The sequence below is a fragment of the Berghia stephanieae genome, chromosome 1 (genome assembly GCF_034508935.2).
Source record: "Berghia stephanieae isolate SIO BIC M18660-M18661 chromosome 1, UCSD_Bste_1.3, whole genome shotgun sequence".
In the NCBI taxonomy this organism is placed as follows: Eukaryota; Metazoa; Mollusca; class Gastropoda; order Nudibranchia; family Aeolidiidae; genus Berghia; species Berghia stephanieae.
Window position 1 is genome coordinate 116,034,225 of NC_088360.1, and position 17,598 is coordinate 116,051,822.

Below are 17,598 nucleotides of genomic sequence, written 5' to 3' on the forward strand. Positions count from 1 at the left end.
AAAGCCTCAAAAACGTGGGACGTTCGAGACAATTCTTTGCCTTGACCAAGGAACTGCTGGGACAACAGACGCAACCAGCTCTCCCATCTTTAATCGATCGTGCAGATCTACCAACTCGCTTTGGACAATATTTTAAAGAAAAAACGGATACCATCAGGAAGGAACTCTCGTCTGAATCGATCCCTACAACATTTGACAAGTTTCATGGTGATTCGTTAACACATTTTTCAAAGATTACTGAAGCTGACTTACGTGATTGCATTATGTCGTCTCCAACTAAAAGTTGTGATTTAGACCCCTTAAATACTGCCATTTTAAAAAAATGCATTGATGTAATTTTAACACCATTTACATGTATTGTTAATAATTCGTTGCAGTCAGGTGCTGTACCAGACATTTACAAAGTTGCTCATGTCAAACCCCTTTTGAAAAAACCTGATCTCGATAAAGAGAACTTAAAAAACTATCGCCCTGTCTCTAATCTTCCTTTTCTCTCTAAGATCTTAGAAAAGCTTGTTTTGAAACAATTACTGTCTCATCTTAAAAATAATTGTCTTGAAGAAAAATTTCAGTCTGCTTATAAGCAACATCATTCGACGGAAACCGCACTTGTTAGGGTTGTTAATGATCTCCTCTCTGTTATAGACAATGGTTCATGTTCTTTGCTGAATTTGCTTGACCTATCGTCTGCTTTTGATACTATTGATCACAATCTTCTTCTCAAACGTCTTGAAATTACTTATGGCGTGTCTGGTGCAGCGCTTGATTGGTTTAGGTCATATTTGTTTAATCGTAAACAGATTATTACGGTGGATGAATATAGATCGGAGGAAATCTTTCTTGATTGTGGGGTTCCCCAGGGTTCAGTACTTGGACCCGTTCTTTTTGTTTTGTACGTTGGCCCTCTGTCTAAAATCATCAGAAGTTTTGGTCTGTCTTACCATCAATACGCTGATGATACGCAATTGTACTGCGTTTCCAATATGAGAAATTTACCAGAAGTATCAGCCAATAGTAAAAATTGTATCCAAAGTGTTAAGAAATGGATGAATGAGAACAGACTGAAACTGAATGATGATAAGACGGAGGTGCTGTATGTGGGGAACAGGAAGTGGAAAAGTGAAACAGATTTGAAGTTGGGGGATGCCTCTATTCAAATTGTTGACAAAGTGAAAAACCTTGGCACATTCTTAGACTCTGGACTGTCGATGGAGCATCAGGTTAATAATTTGGTTAGATCTCTCTTTTTCCAACTAAAAAAGATTGCTTCCATTAGACGGTTCATATCTGAGGATGTGACCAAGCACCTGGTTGTGTCCCTCGTACTATCGAAATTGGATTATTGTAATGCTCTGTTGTTTGGCGTTTCGCAATACAATCTGAAACGTCTTCAGATTGTCCAAAACAGCGCTGCCAGACTAGTATTTATGAAGCGTAGGTGCGACTCTGCCGGACCTCTACTTCATGACCTGCATTGGCTGCCTGTTGAGAAAAGAATTAAATTCAAAGCTTGTGTTTTAGTGTATCGTTGTCTTGAAGGTACTGCCCCTTCCCTTTCTCGTGTGATATCAAGATTCAATCTGAGTTATCATTTTTATGCAGATGATACGCAAATATATGATTCAGCACCCCTTAGTAATTTACAGTTCTTAATACAACGAATTACGAGCTGTTTTAATGAGATTAAATCTTGGATGTACCACAATAAGTTAAAATTAAATGATAGTAAAACTGAGATTTTAATGTGTGGAAGGCCGAGTATCCTTAAACAGGCAAATAAATCACCTATTACTCTCGGAAATAGCACAATAGAATTTTCAAATAAAGCAAAAAACCTTGGCGTCATCATTGATAAAGATCTTTCCATGACAAGCCACGTGAATAACACCATACAATCTATGTACATAGAAATGAAAAAAATAAGCAAAATTCGTAATTTAATACCGAAGCATATAACAGAACTTTTAATTAATTCCCTGGTTTTATCTAAATTGGACTATTGTAACTCCCTTTGGGCGAATTTAGCTAAAGACAAAATTAGCAAACTTCAAGTTGCTCAAAATAACTCAGCCAGGCTCATTGTACGCAATAACAAAAAATACCCGTCAGCAACTCTTCTTCTCCGTGAGTTACATTGGCTTCCTGTTGAAAAAAGAGTTGCCTATAAGATTTGTACTGTTGTCTACAAATCCCTGAGCACGAACAGTCCCTCCTATATTAAAGACCTTCTAAACATATATGTCCCCAATAGAAACTTGAGGTCAAGCAATAACCAATCAATCCTTGTCAAACCTAAGCCATTGCGTAAAATAGGTGAACAGTCTTTTCAATTTTCGGCCCCCCATTTTTGGAACTCTCTCCCGTCACACGTGAGATGCTCGGATTCGTTGACAACGTTCAAATCTCGCTTAAAGTTTTATATTTTTACGTCATAATGTTGCAATATTATTTTCATATTTTGTTGTTAAATTGAATTCGTATCACGTTTCCTTCACACTTGTCTCACTGTAATATGTTTTGTTTCATATCACTGTAAAGCGCTTAGAGCCTGTGACAAGGGGTAAAGCGCTATATAAATGCCATTTATTATTATTATTATATTATTATTATTATTATATATATATATATATATATATATATATATATATATATAGTGTGTGTGTGTGTGTGTGTGTGTGTGTGTGTGTGTTGTATTTATGTGGAGAATAATGATGTCATTAAATACGTATGGTTGAACTATATCTTTTTCAGAATTCAATATTATCTTTAACCATAATTTTATCAACGTGAATCATAGCAAGATCTAGTTTGAAGCAACTTCAAATTAAAGTTTTCACTGAACTCCCATTTTCATAATGTTCTCTATATTCTCCTCAAGTGGGGGGAAAAAGCAGAACGATTATAGAAGGCTTTGTCACTTAACAAGTCCTACAAAGTATAATCCGTTGGATTAAGATCAGGTAATTGAGGTGGCCAATGGTCTTTGATAATGGAGTTTAATTCTGTTTTCTTCAATAAACTTTTGATTTAATTTTCTTGTTTATAAAATATCCCCATCCAGCTGAAAGTTTGGGTATAATTGTTAGCAATCTAGTAACAGTCTTCATTCCAAAGATTGATGTAACGTTCAAATTGACTTTCGTCTTTGTGTTGTCTAGGAGATGAAAATCAGTTCTCTTCATTTTTGGTATACGCCAATATATACACTGGGTAGGATGAAATTGTCCTTTCATTAAATAAGTAAAGTAATCACATCATAAAAACAGAGACTGTGGGTGGTTTGTAAGCTGATTGGATCATTGACGATACATTGTACACATAACTTATATTAGCCCGCAATCGACGTGTATTTACTTGCAGGTCCGATAGCTGATTGGATCATTGACGGAACATTGCACACATATCTTAAATTGGCCGGCGATCGACATGTATTATTAGGTAACACAATAGACGTCATTTTTGTGGCAGAAAAAAAAACTATATATATATTTTGCGTCACGCGTGGAAAAAAGGATCTCTATTTCTACCGAGGTATCGCATTTTTAAAAAGCACACCAAATCCGGTGTGTCTTTTTTACGAAACCCGCCAAAACCCGCCGAAACCCGACGAAACCCGACGAATCCCGACAAAGTTATGGGAAGTAGGTGGCACTGGGGAGTGAACCCAGAACTCAAGGAAGTGTACACCATTGGGGAGTGAACCTGGGACTGGGTTTCGGCGGGTTTCGTAAAAAAGAACCAGTGCTTTTTTACGAAACCCGCCGAAACCCGGCGAAACCCGACAATATCCAGCAAAGTTATGGGAAGTAGACAACTGTGGGGAGTGAACCCGAGACTCAGGGAAGTGTACACCAGTCGGGAGTGAACCTGAGACTAAGGTTATCGGCCGGTTTCGGCGGGTTTCGTAAAAAAGAATTAGTGCTTTATTACGAAACCCGCCGAAACCCGCAGAAATCCGACAATATCCGGCAAAGTTATGGGAGTTTGGCAACAGTGGGGGGTGATCCTGGGAGTCAGGGAATTGCACACCAGTGGGGAGTTAACCTGGGACTGTGTAAAAAGGATATCAGTGGGAAATAAACCTGGGACTAAAGGGAGATGGATACCATTGAAAGTTGAAGCCGGATATGGGAGTTGAGTACCAGAGGAGAATGAACCTGACACTATAGAAGGTGGGCGCCAGTGGGGAGTGAACCTGGGACTCAGGGAATTTCACACCAGTGGGGAGTTAACCTGGGACTGTGTAAAAAGGATTTCAGTGGGAAATAAACCTGGGACTAAAGGGAGATGGATACCATTGAAAGTTGAAGCCGGATATGAGAATTTGGTACCAGAGGAGAATGAACCTGACACTATAGGAGATGGGCCCCAGTGTGGAGTGAACCTGTGACTCAGGGAAGTGCACACCAATTGGGAGTTAACCTTGGACTGTGGGAGATGGATAACTGTGGGTATCCGAGCCGAACTATAGGAGTTGGGTACCAGAGGAGAATGAACCTGACACTATAGAAGGTGGGCGCCAGTGGGGAGTGAACCTGGGATTCAGGGAATTGCACACCAGTGGGGATTTAACCTGGGAATATGTAAAAAGGATATCAGTGGGAAATAAACCTGGGACTAAAGGGAGATGGATACCATTGAAAGTTGAAGCCGGATATGAGAGCTTGGTAGCAGAGGAGAATGAACCTGACACTATAGGGGGTGGGCGCCAGTGGGGAGTGAACCTGGGACTATGTAAAAAGGAGATCAGTAGGAATTAAATCTGGGACTAAAGGGAGATGGATACCATTGGAAGTTGAAGCCGGATTTGGGAGTTGGGTACCAGAGGAGAGAGAAACCTGACACTATAGGAGGTGGGTGCCAGTGGGGAGTGAACCTGGGACTATGTAAACAGGATATCAGTGGGAAATAAACCTGGGACTAAAGGGAGATGGACACCATTGAAAGTTGAAGCTGGATATGAAAGTTTGGTACCAGAGGAGAATGAACCTGACACTGTAGAAGGTGGGCGCCAGTGGGGAGTGAACCTGGGACTATGTAAACAGGATATCAGTGGGAAATAAACCTGGGACTAAAGGGAGATGGATACCATTGAAAGTTGAAGCCGGATATGAGAGCTTGGTACCAGAGGAGAATGAACCTGATACTATAGGGGGTTGGCGCCAGTGAGAGTGAACCTGGGACTATGTAAAAAGGAGATCAGTAGGAAATAAATCTAGGACTAAAGGGAGATGGATACCATTGGAGTTGAAGCCGGATTTGGAGTTGGTACCAGAGGAGAGAGAAACCTGACACTATAGGAGGTGGGCGCCAGTGGGGAGTGAACCTGGGACTAGTAAAAGGATATCAGTGGGAAATAAACCTGGGACTAAAGGGAGATGGATAACATTGAAAGTTGAAGCCGGATATGAGAGCTTGGTACCAGAGGAGAATGAACCTGACACTATAGGGGGTGGGCGCCATTGGGGAGTGAACCTGGGACTATGTTAAAAAGGATATCAGTAGGAAATAAATCTGGACTAAAGGGAAAAGGGTACCATTGGAATTGAAGCCGGATTTGGGATTTGGTACCAGAGGAGAGAGAAACCTGACACTATAGGAGGTGGGCGCCAGTGGGGAGTGAACCTGGGACTATGTAAAAAGGATATCAGTGGGAAATAAACCTGGGAATAAAGGGAGATGGACACCATTGAAAGTTGAAGCTGGATATCGGAGTTGAGTACCAGAGGAGAATGAACCTGACACTATAGTAGGTGGGCGCCAGTGTGGAGTGAACCTGGGACTCAGGGAAGTGCACACCAATTTGGAGTTAACCTGGGACTGTGGGAGATGGATAACTGTGGGTATCCGAGCCGAACTATAGGAGTTGGGTACCAGAGGAGAATGAACCTGACACTATAAAAGGTGGGCGCCAGTGGGGAGTGAACCTGGGAGTCAGGGAACTGCACACCAGTGGGGAGTTAACCTGTGAATATCTAAAAAAGGATATCAGTGGGAAATAAATCCGGCTTCAAATCCCAATGGTATCCATCTCCCTTTAGTCCCAGATTTATTTCCTACTGATATCCTTTATACATATTCCCAGGTTAACTCCCCACTGGTGTGCAATTCCCTAAGTCCCAGGTTCACTTTCCACTGGCGCCCACCTCCTATTGTGTCAGGTTCATTCTCCTCTGGTACCAAACTTTCATATCCGGTTTCAACTTTCAATGGTATCCATCTCCCTTTAGTCCCAGATTTATTTCCAACTGATATCCTTTATACATATTCCCAGGTTAACTCCCCACTGGCGCCCACCTCCTATTGTGTCAGGTTCATTCTCCTCTGGTACTCAACTCCCATATCCGGCTTCAACTTTCAATGGTATCCATGTCCCTTTGTTCCCAGGTTTATTTCCCACTGATATCCTGTTTACATAGTCCCAGGTTCACTCCCCACTGGCGCCCACCTCCTATAGTGTCAGGTTCATTCTCCTCTGGTACCAAGCTCTCATATCCGACTTCAACTTTCAATGGTATCCATCTCCCTTTAGTCCCAGGTTTATTTCCCACTGATATCCTGTTTACATAGTCCCAGGTTCACTCCCCACTGGCGCCCACCTCCTATAGTGTCAGGTTCATTCTCCTCTGGTACCAAACTTTCATATCCGGCTTCAACTTTCAATGGTATTCATCTCCCTTTAGTCCCAGGTTTATTTCCCACTGATATCCTGTTTACATAGTCCCAGGTTCACTCCCCACTGGCGCCCACCTCCTATAGTGTCAGGTTTCTCTCTCCTCTGGTACCCAACTCCCAAATCCGGCTTCAACTCCGAATGGTATCCACCTCCCTTTAGTCCCAGGTTTATTTCCCACTGATATCCTGTTTACATAGTCCCAGGTTCACTCCCCATTGGCGCCACCCCCTATAGTGTCAGGTTCATTCTCCTCTGGTACCAAGCTCTCATATCCGACTTCAACTTTCAATGGTATCCATCTCCCTTTAGTCCCAGGTTTATTTCCCACTGATATCCTGTTTACATAGTCCCAGGTTCACTCCCCACTGGCGCCCACCTCCTATAGTGTCAGGTTCATTCTCCTCTGGTACCAAACTCTCATATCCGGCTTCAACTTTAAATGGTATTCATCTCCCTTTAGTCCCAGGTTTATTTCCCACTGATATCCTGTTTACATAGTCCCAGGTTCACTCCCCACTGGCGCCCACCTCCTATAGTGTCAGGTTCTCTCTCCTCTGGTACCCAACTCCCAAATCCGGCTTCAACTCCCCATGGTATCCACCTCCCTTTAGTCCCAGGTTTATTTCCCACTGATATCCTGTTTACATAGTCCCAGGTTCACTCCCCATTGGCGCCCACCCCCTATAGTGTCAGGTTCATTCTCCTCTGGTACCAAGCTCTCATATCCGACTTCAACTTTCAATGGTATCCATCTCCCTTTAGTCCCAGGTTTATTTCCCACTGATATCCTGTTTACATAGTCCCAGGTTCACTCCCCACTGGCGCCCACCTCCTATAGTGTCAGGTTCATTCTCCTCTGGTACCAAACTCTCATATCCGGCTTCAACTTTCAATGGTATTCATCTCCCTTTAGTCCCAGGTTTATTTCCCACTGATATCCTGTTTACATAGTCCCAGGTTCACTCCCCACTAGCGCCCACCTCCTATAGTGTCAGGTTTCTCTCTCCTCTGGTACCCAACTCCCAAATCCGGCTTCAACTCCCAATGGTATCCACCTCCCTTTAGTCCCAGGTTTATTTCCCACTGATATCCTGTTTACATAGTCCCAGGTTCACTCCCCACTGGCGCCCACCTCCTATAGTGTCAGGTTCATTCTCCTCTGGTACCAAACTCTCATATCCGGCTTCAACTTTCAATGGTATCCATCTCCCTTTAGTCCCAGGTTTATTTCTCACTGATATCCTTTTTACACAGTCCCAGGTTAACTCCCCACTGGTGTGAAATTCCCTGAGTCCCAGGTTCACTCCCCACTGGCGCCCACCTTCTATAGTGTCAGGTTCATTCTCCTCCTGGTACTCAACTCCCATATCCGGCTTCAACTTTCAATGGTATCCATCTCCCTTTAGTCCCAGGTTTATTTCCCACTGATATCCTTTTTACACAGTCCCAGGTTAACTCCCCACTGGTGTGCAATTCCCTGACTCCCAGGATCACCCCCTACTGTTGCCAAACTCCCATAACTTTGCCGGATAGTGTCGGGTTTCGACGGGTTTCGGCGGGTTTCGTAATAAAGCACTATTTCTTTTTTACGAAACCCGCCGAAACCGGCCGATAACCTTGGTCTCAGGTTCACTCCCGACTGGTGTACACTTCCCTGAGTCTCGGGTTCACTCCCCACAGTTGTCTACTTCCCATAACTTTGCTGGATATTGTCGGGTTTCGGCGGGTTTCGGCGGTTTCGTAAAAAAGCACTGGTTCTTTTTTACGAAACCCGCCGAAACCCAGTCCCAGGTTCACTCCCCAATGGTGTACACTTCCCTGAGTTCTAGGTTCACTCCCCACAGCCACCTACTTCCCATAACTTTGTCGGGATTCGTCGGGTTTCGTCGGGTTTCGTCGGGTTTCGCAGGGTTTCGGCGGGTTTCGCAGGGTTTCGGCGGGTTTCGGCGGGTTTCGTAAAAAAGACACACCCCACCAAATCCTTGTTTTCAGCTTTGGGTGTAATCGGATTTTTTTACATCTCATTGTAGTTTGTAACAGCACTTAAAATGCCTTGAGAATGAGATCTCAAATTATTGACAAAAAGAAAAACCTTCACGAAAACCACATGAATATTTTATTAAAGTACCCTCATAGTTTATGTTTTAGATAGTTTAAAACAAAATGAATAAGATAAATGTTGTTATTTCAATTGATAACTCGGGTCGGTAAGTGGGTATATTTTAACGATGGAACAGCCTAAACAAACCCCTCATTTTTCGGGTTTTTATTAACGTGTAATCTTTTTTGGATGACTTTCTAGCCTTGGTTTTCATTGAACGACGTTTGGTTTTTATCAATTTATACATGTAATTTTTTTCAAATCTGGTTTGTCTCTCGATGTTTATTTATTGCTAAACAAAAAACACGAGACGAATTTATACACACACTCTCCACTCATGGCGGCCATGTTGTTGCTATGACAAAATGATTGTTTGACCTTGTTAGAACTGAAGTAGATTTTTACGGTCGAAGGTGTAAAGTCGTTTTTAAAACAATTGCATAGGAATACCAACTCTTATAGTTTATAAATAGAAAAAGGACACATAATGATTCGTCCCAATGTGTTAGAGAATTGAAAAAGCATTGCTATTGTTTATTTTATATGGGAAAAGCGGTACTTGTAATCAGTGGCGTGGGGCCATTGGATCGAATGGTGCCAGGCACCATACCAATCTTTTAAAAATCATTAACAGCATAATTTAATTAAAAATAAAACAAATTTTAACTCCACTGTCTTTCGCCAACTGGCCAATAACATACTGCCTTTTTAGTCTCCGCTCTTTTCAAGATTCCGATTCACGCACTGCGCCGACTCGTGTGTTGGTGACATCACTGCGCGAATTAGTGACTGAATCAACACCGTGGTGCAAAGCAATCCAAGCTCCAGTTAATGCTCTATCCTTTAGTATCGCTACAGCTGATTGAGCGAGAAACTTGGTCGAATTATACTATCTTCAAATAGCGGAAAACCCCTCGACTTGTGCCAGGATCTGAGAGCTCCACCGTTGGACTGGAGGGATGCGCCAATGTTGCACCATTTACGTCATAATTAGGGTAACTTCGGCCATCCAAAATATTACATTAACTGTCAAAAACACTGATCATTGTCAAGTTTATTTGTAGGTAGCAAAGAAAAACAACATAAAACTTAAAAATATGACATATCAAACCCCCCCCCCCCCCCACTCTTTTTCACGATTATTGAATAAAGTAATCCTTTGCAACGAAGCATTGTGGACGAATTTACCAACATTTTTCTTGCTTGTAGTGCCGAGTTGGTTACGTGTGTATGAGTGTTTGTTTGTGTGTGTGTGTGTGTGTGTGTGCGTGTGTGTGTTTGTGCGTGTGTATTTGTGTCAGTCAGAAAAAGAAAGCGAAGATTGTCAACAGTTATACTTTGGTGTGTATTTTGATTTCTTAAGTAGTACTTAAGTGGAGTGATTTTTTCTTTGTGATGCTTTAAGATCTGTGCAATCATTAATCGTATTCCACTGATTTCCATTATTTGAGATATACTTTGAAATTTTGTTTTGTTAAACAATGAATTGCAATGAATTAAGTTGACTCTTTGCTTCACCGACACTAGATGACAAATTAGAAATAAAAAGACGAGTTCCTCACCAACCAACTGATTTTGAATTAACACAGGTGTGGAAATCTCGAAAACGCTCTTTTTCATTGACATGGTATGACAGACATGAATGGCTCACAGTTAGTTTAGAAAAAACAACAACGTTTCTTTTGTTTTTATTGCCTACTTTTTACAGATACAACAAACACTGATAAATCATAGACATCTATAGGCTATATTGACCTTAACCACTTCAATCGTATTTCTGGACCTCCTTAACGTTGTTTTAGCACCCCTAAAAGAGTGAAAAATTTCTTGCGAAATTCAATGAAACAGGAGTGGTTAAATTCGTTAATGATTCTGTCAATTCACACAGCTGAAATAGATGCCATTCCAGATTTCAATAAACAAATTATAAAAAGATTTGCAGATTTTCTTTACAAGTACTAAAAGTATTTAATTTCTGTCATAGGTTTCTTTTCTCTTTTGATTTACATTTATCACATATTGATTGCATTATCTACCAAATCCAATCCTTCAAATGGTGGACAAAGAATAATTACAAAGACCTTTTCACACCGGACTTGTATCTCAGTGTTGTGGCTTGTTGTTTTCATGAATTATTTGTTTTTGTGAGTTTTGTCCACTCGTAGAAACCATCGACCCCCCCCCCCCCCACCCTTCCAAAAAAGAGAGTTTTTAACATGTCCTCTCTCCTCTTAATCGTGTTCACTGTTTTAGAATTTTTTTTTCTTCTTCTAATCATGGCACCGCCATATGCCGTCAATACGCCACGCCGCTGCTTGTAATGGTTTTAGTTATAAGATTGGAGAAATAAGACTTCGAAGTGCCACTTCGTTGTCAAACAATTTTTTTTCTTTCTGATTCTTTCATGATAGTGATAGACTATATAAAGGAACAATAAGAGTTACTAGTGGATAATGAAGCAGTATATCTGTAGAAGTAATATAATAATTCTTTACGCCATTAAAACTGAATCAAAATGGATATTAGGATGACGTGTATTTATCTGTTTTTGTTTGTTTGTAATTTTTCTTTTTTTTTTTTGTATGTTTTTGTTTTAAATCGGGAAGAGCTGTAAGAGCTGTAATTTAAGACGAGAAAAGAAGCAAATAAAGAGATCTTTTTTTTTTCAGTTCTGGTTTTGGTGAGATTTGCGACACCTCAATTCGTACAATACTCGCCTCTCAAGCAAAGGGACGTTAATCATAAATAATCGGGTGGCTAGGTCTTTAGGGTGTGTGTGGAGGAAAGTACTTTATTTCAGACTAGCGTCCTATCTAAAGGGTAGCAGTTCATTCAGTAACACAGAAATCAGGATACAGTCACTCGTCACAGACCTTAAGGCGCTAAAAGACTTTGGGATGGTAGGGGGTTGAGGGCGCAAAAGACACACCTGCTGGGCACAAGCACATGATTCCGTATACGAGGAAAGCACTCTACTGCCAACGTATATATCGATACCCTCCTAATAACTTACAAAGAGACGATTTACAGTTGAAAAAGCATTCCCCCATTATAGGAATAATACATTTTACTACACCCTTTCGGTTAAGGCTCCCAGAGAGGGCCAAGGCAAAACCAAGCAATATAATTACCAGACACGTCCATAAAGTAGAATGGAAGTGTAACAGACGTTGCGGAAGTAAAGACACGATGTCTTGAGATTATAGGGGTTTCTTAAGAGGTTGATTTATTATTTTATGCTGCTGGTTCGAACAGTATGCTTATCATTCATGATTTCATATTGAATTTTGACAAAGAAATATTGACTTTGCCAAAAAGTTAAGATGATTTTTGATTTCAGCAGGTCCAGTTTCCTATAGCGTGTGAAACTTTTCTTCTATCTTCATTATTTTGAGAGATATTTAATCTTTTATACATTTTGTTCGTGATTATAGCTATTTTTCTACCAACATGCAAAATTGCGTGTTTCCTGATATTCACTTCTTTATTTTTCAAAGACCATAATTTGAAGAAAATGTCTGAAAAAAATTGGATCTCTTCCCTGGAGTACTCTCTACCCGTTGACGTGAATTACATGTCATATTGTATGATCATTATGTTAATATAGTATATGGAATATGCTATTTCGTCATGCCGGAGGCCAAAACATTTACTTTCGCGAGTGTTTTGGGGAATTTTCAACAGACTGTCGATTTCGGAAAAAATTTGTGTCTGGTTCAAATCTTGTTATAGTTTATTTACCTAGTCACTCTGCTTTAAAAATGTGTATCACAAGTATGATGAATCTTTTTAGTGGTATGTTACATTACGTCAAAGTTGGGACATGTTCTTACATCAATTGGCAAGCAAAAAATTTCTAAGTTCTTGAAAAATGAATTTGCTCTCAATTTCTTATTTATGTTCGGATTTATGTACGGATTTTCACAATTTAAAAAGTGTTTTCCGTGACTATCAGAATGCTTTATGAATATAGTAATAAAAGTCAATTTTAAATATTTTGAAATTGTCTCTTGTGGTACCTAGTATTATTTGCAGGTCCGATAGCCAAAATCTCACTGTTTTATTAGAAATACTCTCATTCAACGCAAAATATTGTTCATTACAACAATGTTAAACTTAAACCAAGCCGTTTGATTATCAGACATTCAAATATGTGCACGTCGCCCTTGATACAGTTTTAAAAATGGGTTTACGGGAGGGGGGGGGATGAGGGGGGCTTCGTTGGTATAAGCCTCGTAACCAAAGTATAATTTAGGTTGGGTGAGCGTCTGTCCTATTGCCGTTAAAAATTTAATTTTGACGAGTTGAGATAATTAAATGAGTGATGATACTCCTTATGAAGATGTAAGAAACTACATTAACCACACTGATATCGGAACAGCTACTGCCAGGCGGAGTTGTCGTACCAATAAGGTCGCAGGTTCAAACCCCACCACCGCCGCGAAAAAATTTTATTCTCTATTGTCTTCTGGCACTTTTCTATTCACTTCATATCTTGTTGTTACCAACATAAGTGCCTGCTCCACTCACTTTTCTGAATTAAAAATTCACCCCATACACCGGAGCATACTCAATGTCTCAATCGTTTCTATGTTATATGTTTGTGTTGAGAATATTGGCTATTAAGCTTAACTGCTGGTCAAAATTATTCGCGATGGTGGTGTACGAACGAATCGGCGGTCTCAAGAAGTGGGTGAGAGAGGGATCTAGTAATGACTTTGAGTTTGAAACGAATATTTTAGTGTTCGTGGATAGCTCACACGGTAGAGCCACGCTCTCACCTGCCAGGCGGAGTTGTCGTACCAATAAGGTCGCAGGTTCAAACCCCACCACCGCCGCGAAAAAAAAAATAATTTTATTCTCTATTGTCTTCTGGCACTTTTCTATTCACTTCATATCGAGTTCGATCACCCGCCACTGCTGCGCTGTGTGGCCTTGAGCAAGCCACCTCACCCTCGCTCAATTTGCAGCGCTGCACTGCGGCTGACGTCTTGGTCCCTTGGAATAGACCCTAGAGAAAAATTTCCCCTATGTGATGAAAAACGGGAATCTTAGTTTTTATTTATTTAATTTATATAGACAAAATTTGCTACAAAGTAAACAAAATACAGAGCCATAACCTTACACCATCCCACACCACAGAAATGTTGCGTCTATCTTCAGTACTAACGATGCAACAGTATGGGTTGGACTGGATTGGATATACATCGATGTTTCTGACTCTTTTCTTTATCGAGCCATAACACCCCCTCCCCTTCCCCCCAAATCCCACCACCATTTTTAAAAGTTTAAGTTGAACATGGGTGGAGACAACGAGTTTGCTTGCGACTGAACTGGTTCAAAATCAAGGGAGGCTATTAATTATTAAGTTCTACATTTATCTATTGTCATAAAGTTATTTCCCTTATCATACTACACAAACAGTTACGTTCATTAAATTTTATCTCTTAATTTGTTTTAAATACACACCCACACACCACACACACACACACACACACACACACACACACACACACCTTATTCAGATGACACCCACGTGTATAAATGGACACACCAAACAATATCCCTCTTTTAATTAAATTTTTTTTTTTATTAAAAAAAAATGAGCGTTATATAGCGCAATATCCACTAAATGTGCTCAAAGCGCTTTACAAGGGGTCCCTGGTCAACAGCAACATTTAACATGTAGGACGGGACATGACGCCTGTTAGGCGATATTACAATTTTTCGGACAAAGACAACGCTGTTAACGGCCAGGTACTCATTTTACACCTGAGTACGGTGAGAGAATGTTTGTGAAGAGCCTTTTCCAAGGACTCAACTATGCGCCTCCATAATATATGGAGGAGTGTGTCAGAGATGTTGGATGGAATAAAACAAAATGAAATGAAATTATGAAAAGACGGAATGAATGTTTTGCGGAAAATACCATTGGATAAAATAAAGTTTTACTAACAGTTAGTCTGAATGTCCGATACAACAGTCTTCTTTAATTGTTAGAGACCTTGGTGTCTTTTTAAAAAAAATATAGTAATGTACCCATGCAGACACAAGTCGAAAATCTTTGTAAATTTTTTAATATTTGTGATTTAATCTACGCGAAAACAACAATCAAATATCAATATCCACCTTTTCTGCCGGCTTGTTCCCTTGACAACACAATTCTCTCTGTTCTATTCAATTATCGTTTTTACACCCTTTAGCACAGAGTCCCAAAAATTGCGTGCACTTCAATTAACAAATCACACGCTCCCCTGATCGAAAGATCACATTGTCTTAGTCCATTACTATTACAAATCGTCCATTTCATCATCCGATGAGCAATCATAGTCCCCGAGACAAACCGGTGGCCTGCGCGTCCTTGTCCCAACCCGTCTCAATCCGCCAACTTTTCCAATTTCATCTTTTGGCTCTGCTCAACATGGATTCACTTCTTCATCGACTCCAGGTGCCCGAAACATATGCTCTCTACATTTTCCTCAACGCCTTCTTCCTCCAATCTCTGAATATCAAACACCCATTGTGGCCTGGTGATGTTCTCCACATTGTCTTCGCTTTCTACTTTAATGACACTCCATATATCCAACACGTGTCGTGGTATACCATCATCATCAACATTGTTAATCGAATTCACTGCAGTCACAGTACCTTTTTCACACTTTGATGTACATCTGGCATGAGGCGGTTTCACCCAAACTCTCTCACCAACCTTGAATCTTCCACTAATTCTTTCACTGTCATTACTAGGAGCTTCATTCTCGGCGGTCTGATTATCTCTCCACTCGTACTTATAGATCGCACGAAACGGCACCGTCTCCCCATCTATGCCGTGCCTGGGTGTAGAATTATACCAATAAACAGCCTCCATGGGTGAAATGTTTGCCCTTGCTGCCAACGTCTTGTTCGAGGATGTCTTTCTACAATCCCATTGCCACTTGGTCGGTAGGCAGCCCTGAATGTTGCCTTCACTCTCCATCATTTGAGTAACCGGCACATACAATCTGACCGAAATACAGTCCCATTGTCCATTAGAATTTCTTTCACAGCCCCCTTCTCTCAAGAAACAACTGATTTAATGCTGCAGTAACAAATTCCGCCGTTTCACGTGTCAGTTTCCTCCAGATGGAAAATTTTCCCATGCTCTTATTACTTTACAAACATAAGCTCTTCGAACTTCTGGAGAGACCTTTCTAGCAAGGAACAACGTTCGGTCAACACCCATGATGAACCTCATGCAGGGCCTTCAGGTCAGGAGCAACAAAAGCACATACAAATTATCCTTCTCCGTCTCCATTCTTTCCTAACTCAATCAATTCTTTCTTCACTCTCGTTAATTCATCCGCCTTATTCTTTATCGACGGCACAAGCTGTCACACGAAGGTCAAATTCATCTATTAAACTCTTCAAAATCCCTAAACGTCTTTTGACGAGTAACCCAGCCGTTCCCTTCACCTTCACCCTTTTCTCATCCGTCAACACAGTCTGCACCCATCCTTTCACTGTTGCTGAGTCTGTCATTATTGTGACACGTGTCACTCCCCACTTCAGTGCCAGATTGACCCCCTTCATTGATGCCCCAAACGTTGATGTGTTTGAAATCGTCTGTTTTTCGCAACCACGCTGCGTCCTCTACCACTTTATCTCCAATTTCTAATAAACAACCCAAGGCAATATTACTTGCATCACACCATACAATTCCAGTCTCTGACCTCCAAACTCGCCATATTCCTCTCACGGGATCATCATCCTTCACTCTTCGAAACACATCCTGTAGCATCTCGATTGCTCTTTTGTTGACTTCATCACTCCATTTAATTTCCCCAGCTACTCTCTTGGTATAGCTGCATGCCACACGAAGCCACCCAGCCATCGGATGATGGCCGATTAGTTTTCCACATATTGAGAACAGCTCTCTTTTGTCAATACTATCAGGTACACTCTCCGACACTTCGTTCCCCCGTGAAAACATTAACCTCCCATCTCCGCTTTTCGATATGCGCAATCCTAGTGCAGCCCCACCAGTCAATGACTCTGGCGGTTTGGTTACTAGCCCCGATTCTTTCAAGTGAGTAATCAACGCATTTGCAGGCATGCTATTTTCGTCTAAAAGAATGTCATCAACATATGATATTGTTGCACGTTTCACTTCACCAGTTTTCCCCAATATTGTCTTTAGAATTTTTGACATTATCCTTGGTGCGGAACTCAAGCCGAACCCAGGGACGGCTGGTAATAATGGGCAGGGTGGGCAAATACCAGCCTGTTTTTTTTTTCAAGTTATATGCTGTATTACCAGGTCTGAAATAATCAAATTTAAATTAGATAATTTCAAAAGTTACTACTTAAACTTTATACTTCGTACTGAAATCAATTTGTGTGTATTTTTGATAGATTGAGAATCACCATGCATCACGTAATGCATAAACCAGGATACGCTCCTGTTCTTTTTTTATCACCCCCCCCCCCAACCACTCCACTCCGCCCACATCGTCATCTTATCGTCACGTCGCCTGACGGTGAACTAACTCCGATTTTTGCTGTCTGGCCTCTCCAGTACTAGGTCGGGCTAATTCAAATGAGCCCACCTTATTAACCAGTGAAAACTAAATTGAGATTTTGGCAAACGAACTTTTTCTTATTTATTGCCTTACTTGTGCTGGTACCATTGATGTAATGACTTTGGGAATGTTCCAGTATTGAATTAAATTTATTAATTTACTAATTTTATATCAATTTAGTATTAATTTGTGTTGTTTTTATATATTTGTTTATCCATTTAAACTTTTCTTTTTTTCTCGTTTTCTTTAGTGCTTCTCAAAAC

The 17,598-nt window shown here is 40.8% G+C and overlaps 1 pseudogene; it reads right to left on the reverse strand.

Annotated features, from left to right (window-relative positions):
• Positions 1-15,204: 15,204 nt before the first annotated feature.
• Positions 15,205-16,965, reverse strand: LOC144962637 (uncharacterized; annotated as a pseudogene).
• Between the last annotated feature and the right edge of the window lie 633 nt (positions 16,966-17,598).